The 14,254-nt window shown below is 33.4% G+C and overlaps 1 long non-coding RNA gene across 1 annotated transcript; it reads left to right on the forward strand.

Annotated features, from left to right (window-relative positions):
* The first annotated feature begins 12,632 nt into the window (after positions 1–12,632).
* Positions 12,633–13,516, forward strand: LOC131176024 (uncharacterized). The gene is made up of 2 exons (XR_009146168.1): positions 12,633–12,688; positions 13,274–13,516. It is a non-coding gene; the product is annotated as an uncharacterized LOC131176024 (long non-coding RNA).
* The last annotated feature ends 738 nt before the right edge of the window (positions 13,517–14,254 follow it).

A 14,254-nucleotide genomic window follows, 5' to 3' on the forward strand; every position in this document is an offset into this window, starting at 1 on the left:
GGGAGAGTTGAGAAAGTTTGCAGACTTCATAAATCTCTTTATGGTTTGAAACAAAGTCCTCAAGCTTGGTTTGAAAGATTTAGTGAGGTTGTATAATAGTTTGATATGCAAAAGAACAATTCTGATCATTCTGCATTTTTTAGGCATTCTGGAAGTGGTCTAATCTTGCTTATGGTATATGTTGATGACATTATCATTATTGGAAGTGACTTTGCTGGCATTTCATCACTTAAGTCATTTTTTCAAACTCAATTTCAAACAAAAGATTTGGTTTTATTGAAATATTTTTTGGGGATTGAAGTTTCAAGATGTAAGAAAGACATCTTCTTGTCTCAAAGGAAGTATGTCCTTGATTTATTGGCAGAGACTGGAAAATCAGGCGCTAAACCATGTAGTGCATCAATGACTCCTAACATTTAGCTTATAGCAGAAGATGGTGAGCTATTTGATGATCCTGAGAGGTATAAGAGATTGGTTGGAAAGCTGAATTATCTAACAGTGACTCGTCCAGATATTGCTTACTTTGTTAGTTTTGTAAGTCAGTTTATGTCTTCCCCTACTGTTACTCATTGGGAAGCTTTGGGACAGATATTGTGCTATTTGAAAGGTTCTTCGGGTCGTGTTCTTTTGTATAGCAATAATGGGCATTTATATGTTGAGTGTTTTTTAGATGCAGATTGGGCAAGATCAAAGATTGATAGGAGATCAACAACAGGGTATTGTGTTTTTATTAGAGGAAACTTAGTGTTGTGGGGGAGTAAAAAGCATAGTATAGTTTTTCGTTCAAGTGCTGAATCAGAATATCGGGCTATGGCACAGTCAGTATGTGAAGTTATATGAATACTTCAATTACTGGATGAGTTTGGTCTTAAGGTTCCATCACCTGCAAAATTATGGTGTGATAATCAAGTAGTTCTCCATATTGCTTCTAATTCTATGTATCATGAGCGAACTAAACAAATCGAGATTGTCTGTCACTTTATTTGAGAGAAAATTCAACAGAAGATTGTCTCAACAGGATGCAAAAACAGGAGAACAATTGAGAGATATTTTTACAAAAGCTCTAAATAGAGCTCAAGTTGACTACATTTGTAGCAAGTTGAGCATGATTAACATCTATGCTCTAACTTGAGGGGGAGTGTTATGGAACGTCAACTTTATATATTTGTTTGTATCCCTAACTTATGGCGTAGCATATATGTATTAGCTTAATTATAGAATTACTTTCCTTCTTAGTTAAGATCACAATTGTATAAATATGTTGTAATCCTTCTTTGAGAAATATGAGAAAATATTTTCACAACAAGAATTATTGCTATTGTGCAGCACTTATATATAACGAGTCATTTATTTGCGTATTGCATAATAATAAATTAAATTTTATTTAATGTAGATTAAGTGAATTTCAACTGATTAAATTATTTATTTTGACAAAAAAATTTAGTTATTATATATATATATATATATATATATATATATATATATATATATATATATATATATATATATATATATATTATAATTTAGTAGTAATTGGTCTAAACCAAAATAATCGACCGAATTAAAATAAATATAGCAGTAATTTTGTAAACAGAGATTTTTAAAAAATAGAATTGTAATTCTTAACTCAAAAGATAATCAGTAAAAAATCTTTTAACATACCTAAAAGTATGAAACAATATGAATACATTAAGTAAAAAAAATATATAATTAAAGACTGAATATCTCTAAAATTAAAAAAAAAAATTATAAATTATTTTTAATAATTATATCAAAATAAAATTGAAAATGTCACATAAATTTAGTATTTCAAATAGGCTCTTAACATTTCAATTTTTTTAGTTCTTAATTATAACAATAGACTTGATAAAAATTGAATTTATAATTAAAAAATAAATTAAAATGAAATTTAAACTCAATTAAGCTAAAATTACTAAGTTAAACTTTATTTAATACTAACAAATAAATTTATAAGTAAAAAAAGATAAATTAAAATGAAATTTCAAACCTAGTTAAGATAATATTATTAAGTACGAATAATTAAATTTATAATTAGAAAAAAACAAATTAAAAAGAAATTTTTGAATAAAATTTTTATTTTTAATTATGTCAAGTGTCAAGCACTATAAAGTACTCATATTTTCCTTTCGCTGAAGTATTTGTGTCGAACTTTTTATTTTTTATATGATATTTATTTGATATTGTATTAACACTTATTTTTATATGTATTTTTACATATTAAAAAATATTAAAATTCAAAAACTTTTTGAAATATGAAATAAATATAACTTTTATTCATATTAAATCTCTTTTATGTACTATCTAAGAAATAAATTAATAATTTATTTTTTAAAAATTTATAATTCTTAAATTTTAATATATATATATATATATATATATATATATATATATATATATATATATATTTGAAATAAACTAAAATTATATTTATATTAAATGTTATTAATTATTTAATTACACATCTATATTTTTATACATTAATGCTAATTATAAACACATAATTCATTTTTTATAAAAGAAAAATAAAAATTAGAAGTCCACATGCGATATGTATATTCAAGTGTTAAGAACTATCAAGCACACATATTTTATTTTCAGTGAAGTGTTTGTGTCGGCTGTTTTATATAATATTTATTTAATATTGTATCAACACTTGTTTAATATGTATTTGTATATATTAAAAATTTTCAAAATTTGAAAATTTTTGAAATATGAATTAAATATAACTTTTATTCATATTAATTATCTCTTATATGTACTATCTATAAAAAAATTATTAATTTCTTTTTTAAAATATATAATTCTTAAATTTTAATATATATATATATATATATATATATATATATATATATATATATATATATATAAAGTTTGAAATAAACGAAAATTATATTTATATTAATATATTTCCCTTCATTTTATCTTATATTTCAATTTTAAATAATTATCCATTTTAAAATAAAATTATTTAGTTACATTATCTAATACTAATAATTAAATTTATTATTAGAAAAAAATAAATTAAATAGAAATTTTTAAATAAAATGATAGTTTTTAGTTATGTCAAGCGTCAATTTTTTTGCTAAAAGTTTATGAGTCTTTAGCTTATGTGTGTGTGTGAGTGATTTGTATTTTCTTATTATAGATTATTATTTAGTTTGAAATTTACATTTTCAAAATTTAATTAGTAAATTAATTTATATATTTAGTTGGATTCAATTTAGTCTCTCTTTTTAAAATTAAATCAATTAAATGTTTAAAACTTTGTGAAATTTTAGAAATGCATTTTATTAATAATTTTTTTACATCAATTTTGTTGTAAATAACTTTGTAAAAGAAAAAAATTTAAAAAAACTTATTCTCAATGAAAGTTTTTTCCCATAAAACATTTTAAAGAAAATTTTTTTTTCTTTATAAAAAAAAATCAACCCCTTTAAATATATATGCTTCATTAATCCTATAAAATAATTTTTATTTTCTTCTAATATGCAAACTTGAATAAACCCCACTAATCTCCCTTCCATGGCTTAGTGTTTCCCTCTCCACTCTAATGAGGACTCTTACTAGGATTAAGGTTTTGTTGTTATTTGTGTTTTCTTTTTTTTATTGTGTTTCCTCTCTTGCTCCGTTGTGCAGAATTCTTATCGCTCTTGTTCTTTATTCTTGTGATTTTGGTGTGGGTGTTTCATTCTCATGGCTTAGGAGTTACAGAAGTTATCGGAGCACTTTAAATTGACTAATAATGAAAATCAATATTTTGATCTACTTGATGAGGCTTTGATTTCAGTTGTAGTCAAAGGTGAGAGGAGTTTGATTAGTTGCATTTTGTCCACAAAGGCCTGTAATATTTCTACCATTTCACAACATGATTTGTAACACCCCGTTTGCATAGTCTGGTATATTTCACTGTTTCGATGACCGGTGTCGGTCCGTGTAACAACCCTTAAAAAAATAAAAAATAAATAAAAAAAAGGTGAAAGTGACGTTGGCGTGTGACAGTGGGTTTCCACTGTCACTGCCAACATTTTAGAAAAAAAAAAAAAAGGGTTCAAAAACGGGAGGAGGAATTTCCCCCCCCCCCCACATTTTTCTCTTCTCTCTCCTCTCTTTCCCTCTCTTCTTCTTCTTCCTTTCTCCGATGACCGGCCGGCGACGTCCCAAGCGGCTCCCCACCGGCCGGAGACCCTCCGGCGACGTCCAGGACCACCAGAAACGGCGGCAAGAGAGGGAGAAGAGAGAGAAAATGTGGGCACAGTGGGCAGCGGCTTTCCGGGCCGATTTCGGCTTCGTCCGACGTCCGATTGAGGCGATTCAGGTGGCGTTGGAAAGCTTGTTCCGAGAGCTTTCTTTTGATACCAATTTTGAAGCAAATGGAGGTCGGATGAGTGAGATATGGAGGAGAGAAGTTTCGGGTTTTTCAAGCTTTTTCGTCAGATCTACGAAGATCCGACCGTTGGATCGACGATCCGAGACTACATATGGACTGAGGAAGAGGAGAGGAACATGGTGGTATGATCAGATCCGGCAAATGTCGGCGCGGCCGGCCACCGCACCGTCTTGTGTGGTTCCGTGATGGCTCCGGTGGGCTATGGAGGTTATTCAACTTCCAGAGGCTTTCTCGTAAAATTTTGGAATTTTTGAGACACAGATAAACTTTGGGTAAGACTATTTACATTATTTCGCTGTTTGTGGAGCATAAATACAGTGTTTCTTAAACAGGAAAAATTGGAGAAAAATTCTAAGAAAAATATATGATGAAAGTAAAATTATTTGGAGATATTCTATGGTGTTAGTTGAATTTTTGAGTGATTGTAGAATATTTTTGAGAAATATGGATGGATTTTAGTTAGATTTTTAGCATATGGGCATATAAGATTATTTGAAATTAAGATGTTTAAATTTTATATGATTGGTTGAAGCTTGAGGATGGAGGTTTAAATATGTGAATATTAAATTGGGTTGAATTAAGGATATGTTAGTTGTTGAAAACTTAGGAAATTGAGTAAAATTCTTGAATAAAATATTCATGGGTGATTAGAAAATTACAATTCATTTTGCAATAGCCTTATAATATTATTAAGGACCGCGGGGTAAAATTTTAGAATTTTTAGAGCTTGTTTGAGTGGATTTTTGAAAAATGTCAATTATAGGGACTAAAACGTAATTTTTAAGATTTTGAGTATTGTCTGATTTGGAGGGCCCAGGAGGGGCCATGTGATATTGATGAGATGTGATTGTGGAAATTGAGAATTTAGAAGTGTTATTTGAGCATTTTTGCTGGTTGGGTAGGTCCTGTATAGGGAAATTCTCAGGATTTAGGCATGAATTAAACGTCTATTGCCTCTTTAGAGTTTTGTCTTAACTTAGTACTAATAAATTTATAATTTAATTATTAGGTGATCGAGGTCAGCTATTTTCCTGCATCTAGCGGCCACAATAGTCATCGGTGTACTGTGAGTAAAATATTAATTTTAATTGTAATTTCAATATTACTATATGTTCAAGCATGCCCATGCATCACTTATATGCATATATCTATGTAGATAAACTTTAGGCACGATTTATGTTGCATTCATAACTGTGAAAGTGCCATGTATGTTGTTGTGGTAATTTGGAGCAGTGTGCGTGCGTTGGCGTGCGTGTGATGTGGTGTGGACTATGGATAGGACGGGTAGTCACGGCTTGAGTTCTTCGTTGGGACCCGATCCTTCAGGGGGTAGTCACGGCTTGAGTTCTTCGCTGGGACCCCCGATTTGGTTTATTAAGCGAAAGTCCGGCTTGAGTTCTTCGCTGGCACCAGGTTGGATTTAAGAGAGTCAGATAGGGGATCAGCTCCCATATATTATGATTGATATTACAGGGTGTGTGAGTGCTCCAAATTACCTTTTTGATGTTATGATGTGCAATTATTGTTGATGTTGCATTTCACTCTACAGGGTGCATTAGCTTTAGATAGTTATAGAGATTATGGTTAAAATTGATATTTTACTCTCTGAGTCGAACGCTCACTCCTGTTCAACATATATTTTTTTTTTTCAGGCTACAGGAGGAGACATTTTTTTGAATAACCTGTCCCTTTTCTCTCAGGTTATGAAAAGATTACTTAATTGTATTATTATTCTCTAAATTTATAATTTAGGACTCCGCATGTGCTAGTAGTAGCATTAAGCCTGTCAGGGACTGTATGAATTCAAGTTTTCGTATTAATAAATGAAAATAAAAAATTTTATGAGTTTTAAATGGTTATAAATGAGGTAACAGGGTTGAGCTGGGCTCCCCAAATTTTTGTTTCTGATAATTTCTAGGCTAAGTTGGCCCGAAATATGAGTATAACAGATTAATTTAAATTATTTTATGTGCATATTGGGCCTAAATTATGGGCCTGGTTATGGATTTGAGGAATAGTTAGGCTTACTACGGGCCTCGGGGGCTTTAAGCTGGCCCAGGTCCTAGTGCCGGTCCGGCCCATAGGTTGGGTCGTGACAAAGTTGGTATCAGAGCCTAGGCTCTAGATTCATGGGAAATAATATAATAGGGAGTGTAAAAAGGAGTCTTGTTAGGATGTTACATGCGGAGTATAGGATTCTGTTTCGTCTTTTTCTGTAATTCTTTGTTTTTAGATTCTGCGTTATACCTCGGGAAATATAAAAGTGCCTTAATCAATGTCTTGATTTTCGTGGAGTACATAGAAATGTGAAATAGGGTTAGTAGACATGTGAGATCCATCATGAGGATACGTACTCCAAGGAATGCTATGTTTCTGTCTGTATGGGTTTAAATGGTGTGCCCATTTCGTGCAAGGCACGAGTACATAAAAGTGAGTCTTGAAAGTACAGTTGCCTTAGATAAGGATGAGGATACCACTGCTGGCAGTCATCAGTGGATGACCTAGTCAGAATAAGTTTATGATAATAGAATATTCAAGAGAGATAAGAAATTGGGAGACCTAGTCGGTCAGGACGTATTGTAGTAACTATACAATGTTCTCGATGTCTGCTCTGTAAGCTGCAGATTACAGTACCGATATGAGATTATTGTGTAGAGCTGCGTGCATCCCCGTGGTGCTCCATAATGAGAGTGTTTGCGGATGGCTTCTGTTTTGGTACAGTTATGCCAGAACAGAGTTTTATATCTGCAGAAGAGTTGGGAACTCCTGGTTAGGAATCTAGAGTTAGAATATTGAAAGGTTACAGTTGGGAGATAACTTGAGTCAGTGACTCAATTACCCTAGCATGAGCTAGAGTTACAATAAGAATTGCCATCAGACCAGAGGTTTCGGATTAGTTGCAAAGTAAAGGTGACACCTATAGAGTGAGATTATCTAGTATTCAGTATGGAATTTTGGAGGGTTTTTGCAGTATGACAAACATTTTGCTTAGAGCTTAGTGATAATAGTATACCTTGTGTGTATCAGTAAGGAATAAAGTACAACTCTACTACCTAGAGAAGGTCAAAACTATGAATTAATGATTTATAGAGCTATGATATGATAAGAGAGACATTAATTTGACATGGTTTTGGGCAAGGTGGTAAATGTAATACCTTTGTTACAGCAAGTTAGGGTATAGACCTATCTTTTCAAAAGGGATCGAAGGTTATTACTAATAATGATGACTTATAGAATAGTGTCCCAGATGGGACTGTAGAGTGTGGTAGAGAGTAGTTGGCTCGGGTATCCTGCAGAAGATACAAGTTTTATTATAGGAATTATATATAATCAGATCAAGATGGATGTAAATCCTTTGAATTGGATGATGGGTTTGGGTGCCCGGAACCTTAAGTTTTGGCTAATTGAGTAAACATGGAAAATAATAATAATAATAATAATAATAATAATAATAATAATAATAATAATAATAATAATAATAATAATAATAATAATAATAATAATAATAATAATAATAATAATAATAATAATAATAACAACAAATAAATAAAATTACTGAAGAATTAGTTCTCGAGGTAGTAAGGGTATTATGTAAACTAAAGGATAAGAATAGAAATCATACGATAAAGGTATGACTGTAATTTCCTGAGTTCTTTTCTAACTTCATATTGTTCAAAACAATAGTATAATCTAATTATAACAATATTAAAAGTAATAAATTAGCGAAGATAAATCAGAGAAGGCTAATGGATAGAGAAAGTACAGAATGAAAGTTTGGATAATTGATTGCATATGCAATATAATCTAAATGCTAGTAGAAGTACCAACTAGAGTGGTCAAATGACCAAATCTGAGTAGCACAGATATGTGATAACGTGGTAGAGACTCTGAAAGATATAGTTAGCAGGTACAGCTGTCATGTTAGGAAGAAGAATGGAACCAGGGATAGAATAGTTAAGTTCTATTTTGGGTAAGACAAAAGAAATAAATGAAAGGACAATCTGAAGGGCGCATAATAGAAGGAACAAAGTTAAGATATAGGGTAAGCTAATTGTTATTATTGGCAAGGTGAATGACAAGGATGGAGAACTCAAAATGGGACTATATTAGTGAGAATAGTGATAGAGGTGTGGAATCTAGTAATGTGATACTCATAGCATGATGTAGTTGAGATTGTGACAGGGGCTAAAATATAGAGCTTGGAGTTACATGATTGGATCATACTTTATTTATTCTCTATTTCTAAAGTGAAGTGGATAGTAATGGGGAAGATTCTTTTAATTTGTTAACAGTATCAAGAAGATTAGGCGAGGAATACAATAATAATGAGCAAAAGCTAGAAGGTGTGCAGTGGTATTGCGAATTATCTAATTAGGCAGAGACAAAAGAGTTAGTAAGTAGTAAGCTGAATAAAAGTCAATTTAAGGGATCAAATAGGTATTATGAGAGGAAAGGAATGATAGACAATGACACATAGGCTTTAGGTTAGACCTTTGAGATAGTGAGAAGGTAGTTAGGGGTTCGTTATGAATGATAGGCAAACATTTTTAATGTGACCAACAGAATCACTTTGCAGTGAAGCAATAACGACAGTACAACAGGAGGGGTAGAATGAGAAGTGACAAGTATAGGTGGTTATAAATCACTAGAAAGTTCAAGGACCAAATTAATGACCATAGTTAAGGGTGGAATTAGTGTTGGAAGAATCTATTAGTAAGAGAAATCTTTCAGGAATCAACAAAAGTTAAGGGCACAATATAAACGATGATAGATATGAATTATAGGTCGAGTATAAGTAAAGTTAATAAATTATAAAATATTATATCAGGAAGGACAATGGTACGGTAAAGGGTTCATGCAGATGATGCATTATGGGTAGAGCACAATTGTGCTAGGAGATGATAAAATTTAAAGAGAAAGACCAAGAAACATAGGTTAAACGTTATTACATGGACAATCGGTTGTAGTTGAATATAAGAGGATATTTTTCTTTCTTTTCAAGTTTAGCTTGTGCTTTTGGTTCTAGAAGGTTATATAAGGAACAGAGACTGAGTCAAGGAGACCTAGTTATTTGAGAGTTTAGTAGGCACCAATTCATATACAATTTCGTGATATGAGAATGACTGTAAGTGCATACCTAGTGTTAAGTATGAAAGGACGATCAGAGTAATAACAAGAGTCAAATTGAGTTAGCTACTAAGGCTTGCGACTATTTTAAACCATGAGCTAGATGAAGTACTATTTATGGATGAGTTTCAATAGATGAAATTGTTGCTGATGGATAATTTGAGGTTGAAGTTTAGAAAGCTATAGGCAGTATATGTGATCATATTAAGGAGAATGAACACATGAAGTATTTTGTTTAGAATCAAGGCATGGTACACGTTTCCCACAGCCGTGTTAGTTCAGATGGAACTTATAGTTTCAGGGGCTCCTATCCATCCAGGATGAGCAATTTCCTACTGAGGTTGGTGGGGAATGATAATGTTCTGATAGTTAAGTTGGAAAAAAGGAATACAAAAAAAAAAAAAAGAGAGAAAGAATTTTCTATGGTTAATTATAAGTGTTACAAAAGGTGAAGAATGTGCTGGTAGGGGTCAATCGTAAGATTAAAATTCTCGAAGTAATGAAACTAATAATCAAAACAAGATTAAGGAATAAAAAGAAAGTTGAAGTTGATGATGGGATGGACATCCTTGAAGGATAAAGTATAAGAATGAGAGAAAACAAAGGTTAAAGAGTAAGTACAGTAGGTTGAAAAGATATCAACAATAGTAGAAACAGGAAAAGAAAGTGGATAAGATCCAAAGGACAGGAAGAAAGCTCGGTGAAGCTAGTTATAATAATGAGGATAAGAAGGAATAGGTATGCTAGGAACACACCAAGAGATGTTTAAAACAAGTTATTATGAGGTGATAGATTAAAGGAGTAGTAGAGCCTCGATCTAAGTGCCAATGTGTCAGAAATAGGCCACATACTAAGAAGCTAAAGGAAGAAGTCTAGATATTTCCATTCCAGAGAAGGAGTGAGAGTTGATAAAGTCGCATTGGATTGAGTTGTCAAGGAATATTTGTTACCTAGAAGGAGAGACCCAGTTTACTTTTCAATGTTGATAAATGATACACTTGGCCCTTGGAGGAGACTCTACCTGACTAGTTACATAAGATCGATAGAGGTTGGTCTAAGTACCATAGTAATGACACAAAAGATATTAAAAATTTAAAGTATCATAGGAGTGAGAAGATTTATAGGTATTGACCATTGAGGTCATAAGAAGAGTGAAGATCTCGAACAAGATACCTAGATTAGGTGCTACAGGAAAGCTACTCATAAGATAGCATGGAACAAGGAACATAAGTTATGTCATTGGGGAAACAGAGATCATTGAAACAAAAGAATGAGAACTGAAATCACCAAGACACATGTTGGGGCGTAATAAAAGGGAGGTAAGCACCAAAGTTGATTGAAGTTATGAGACATCAAGTTAAGAACAGTGAAGTGTAGCAAATACTTGAAATGTCAGAAAAATGGTCAATGAATAGTTATAAGATAAAAGCCCTCTAGAAAGAGATGATGATAAATAGGACACTATAGTAGAATCAGAGAGCGATAAATGTCATATATAATGTACAAAGAGTTTGAAGAATAAATGTTTTACCAATCTCTGCATAGCTGGAGGAGTAATGATTGCACTTATTCCGATAATCTTCTTTTCCATATCTCTTGTTTCTTCGAAAATTCGAGGACGAATTTTTCTTAAGGGGGGAAGAATGTAACAACCCTTAAAAAAAAAAAAAAGGTGAAAGTGACGTTGGCGTGTGACAGTGGGTTTCCACTGTCACTGCCAACATTTTAGAAGAAAAAAAAAAATGGTTCAAAAACGGGAGGAGAAATTCTCCCCCCCCCCCATTTTTCTCTTCTCTCTCCTCTCCTTCCCTCTCTTCTTCTTCTTCCTTTCTCCGATGACCGGCCGGTGACGTCCCAAGCGGCTCCCCACCGGCCGGCGACCCTCCGGCGACGTCCAGGACCACCAGAAACGGCGGCAAGAGAGGGAGAAGAGAGAGAAAATGCGGGCACAGTGGGCAGCGGCTTTCCGGGCCGATTTCGGCTTCGTCCGACGTCCGATCGAGGCGATTCAGGTGGCGTTGGAAAGCTTGTTCCGAGAGCTTTCTTTTGATACCAATTTTGAAGCAAATGGAGGTCGGATGAGTGAGATATAGAGGAGAGAAGTTTCGGGTTTTTCAAGCTTTTTCGTCAGATCTACGACGATCCGACCGTTGGATCGACGATCCGAGACTACATATGGACTGAGGAAGAGGAGAGGAACATGGTGGTATGATCAGATCCGGCAAATGTCGCCAGCGACCGGAGGCCGGCCACCGTGCGCGGTGGTTCCGGCGGTGGCTCCGGTGGGCTATGGAGGTGATTCAACTTTCAGAGGCTTCCTCGTAAATTTTTGGAATTTTTGAGACACAGATAAACTTTGGGTAAGACTATTTACATTATTTCGCTGTCTGTGAAGTATAAATACAGTGTTTCTTAAACAGGAAAAATTGAAGAAAAATTCTAAGAAAAATATATGATGAAAGTAAAATTATTTGGAGATATTCTATGGTGTTAGTTGAATTTTTGAGTGATTGTAGAATATTTTTGAGAAATATGGATGGATTTTAGTTAGATTTTTAGCATATAGGCATATAAGATTATTTGAAATTAAGATGTTTAAATTTTATATGATTGGTTGAAGCTTGAGGATGGAGGTTTAAATATGTGAATATTAAATTGGGTTGAATTAAGGATATGTTAGTTGTTGAAAACTTAAGAAATTGAGTAAAATTCTTGAATAAAATATTCATGGGTGATTAGAAAATTACAATTCATTTTGCAATAGCCTTATAATATTATTAAGGACCGCGGGGTAAAATTTTAGAATTTTTAGAGCTTGTTTGAGTGGATTTTTGAAAAATGTCAATTATAGGGACTAAAACGTAATTTTTAAGATTTTGAGTATTGTCTAATTTGGAGGGCCCAGGAGGGCCATGTGATATTGATGAGATGTGATTGTGGAAATTGAGAATTTAGAAGTGTTATTTGAGCCTTTTTGCAGGTTGGGTAGGTCCTGTGTATAGGAAATTCACGATTCCGGTATGAATTAGGCTGTCTATTGCCTCTTTAGAGTTTTGTCTTAACTTAGTACTAATAAATTTATAATTTAATTATTAGCTGATCGAGGTCAGCTATTTTCCTGCATCCAGCGGCCACAATAGTCATCGGTGTACTGTGAGTAAAATATTAATTTTAATTGTAATTTCAATATTACTATATGTTCAAGTATGCCCATGCATCACTTATATGCATATATCTATGTAGATAAACTTTAGGCACGATTTATGTTGCATTCATAACTGTGAAAGTGCCATGTATGTTGTTGTGGTAATTTGGAGCAGTGTGCGTGCGTTGGCGTGCGTGTGATGTGGTGTGGACTATGGATAGGACGGGTAGTCACGGCTTGAGTTCTTCGCTGGGACCCGATCCTTCGGGGGGTAGTCACGGCTTGAGTTCTTCGCTGGGACCCCCGATTTGGTTTATTAAGCGAAAGTCCGGCTTAAGTTCTTCGCTGGCACCAGGTTGGATTTAAGAGAGCTGTATAGGGGATCAGCTCCCATATATTATGATTGATATTACAGGGTGTGTGAGTGCTCCAAATTACCTTTTTGATGTTATGATGTGCAATTGTTGTTGATGTTGCATTTCACTCTACAGGGTGCATTAGCTTTAGATAGTCATAGAGATTATGGTTAAAATTGATATTTTACTCTCTGAGTCGAACGCTCACTCCTGTTCAACATATTTTTTTTTTTTCAGGCTACAGGAGGAGACATTTTTTTGAATAACCTGTCCCTTTTCTCTCAGGTTATGAAAAGATTACTTAATTGTATTATTATTCTCTAAATTTATAATTTAGGACTCCGCATGTGCTAGTAGTAGCATTAAGCCTGTCAGGGACTGTATGAATTCAAGTTTTCGTATTAATAAATGAAAAGAAAAAATTTTATGAGTTTTAAATGGTTATAAATGAGGTAACAGGGTTGAGCTGGGCTCCCCAAATTTTTGTTTCTGATAATTTCTGGGCTAAGTTGGCCCGAAATATGAGTATAACAGATTAATTTAAATTATTTTATGTGCATATTGGGCCTAAATTATGGGCCTGGTTATGGATTTGAGGAATAGTTAGGCTTACTACGAGCCTCGGGGGCTTTAAGCTAGCCCAGGTCCTAGTGCCGGTCCGGCCCATAGGTTGGGTCATGACAGTCCGGACAATTAAGGGGATTACAACCATACTTAAGACAACTAGAGAAGTCATAAACACAAATAATTAGTAATGTTTAATTAGTTAACTGTAAATAAGAAAAACAGAACATAAGAGGTTAAACGAGCCGAGAGTTACAGCGATGGGTGACCTCCTCGGGAACGACTGCGAAGTCGTTTTAAACTTAAATTTCGAACCGTAAAAAGTGACACTGCGGTCCTTAGGACCCTTATGAACACAGTGGAAAAAAGAAAATCACGAAAAAGAACTGTTAAGTCAGTCAAATAATTAGGTCAGGGAGCTGGAAGAAATATGGAATTATTTACAAACTGGGATGAACCGGCGAGGGGCAATTTGGTCAATTGACCCCGAGAGCTGACTCCTGACCTGACTGTCAAATAAAATCGGAGAAAAGAAAATTTCCGAATCGAGAATTAAATTAAAGAACTAATAGAAAAAAAATAAAAAAAAGAGAGGAAAATCAAAAAGTAAAAAGGTGATGACATCATGCATGACCTCATGCATGATGTCATAAC

Source organism: Hevea brasiliensis, chromosome 18 (assembly GCF_030052815.1).
Source record: "Hevea brasiliensis isolate MT/VB/25A 57/8 chromosome 18, ASM3005281v1, whole genome shotgun sequence".
Taxonomy (NCBI): Eukaryota; Viridiplantae; Streptophyta; class Magnoliopsida; order Malpighiales; family Euphorbiaceae; genus Hevea; species Hevea brasiliensis.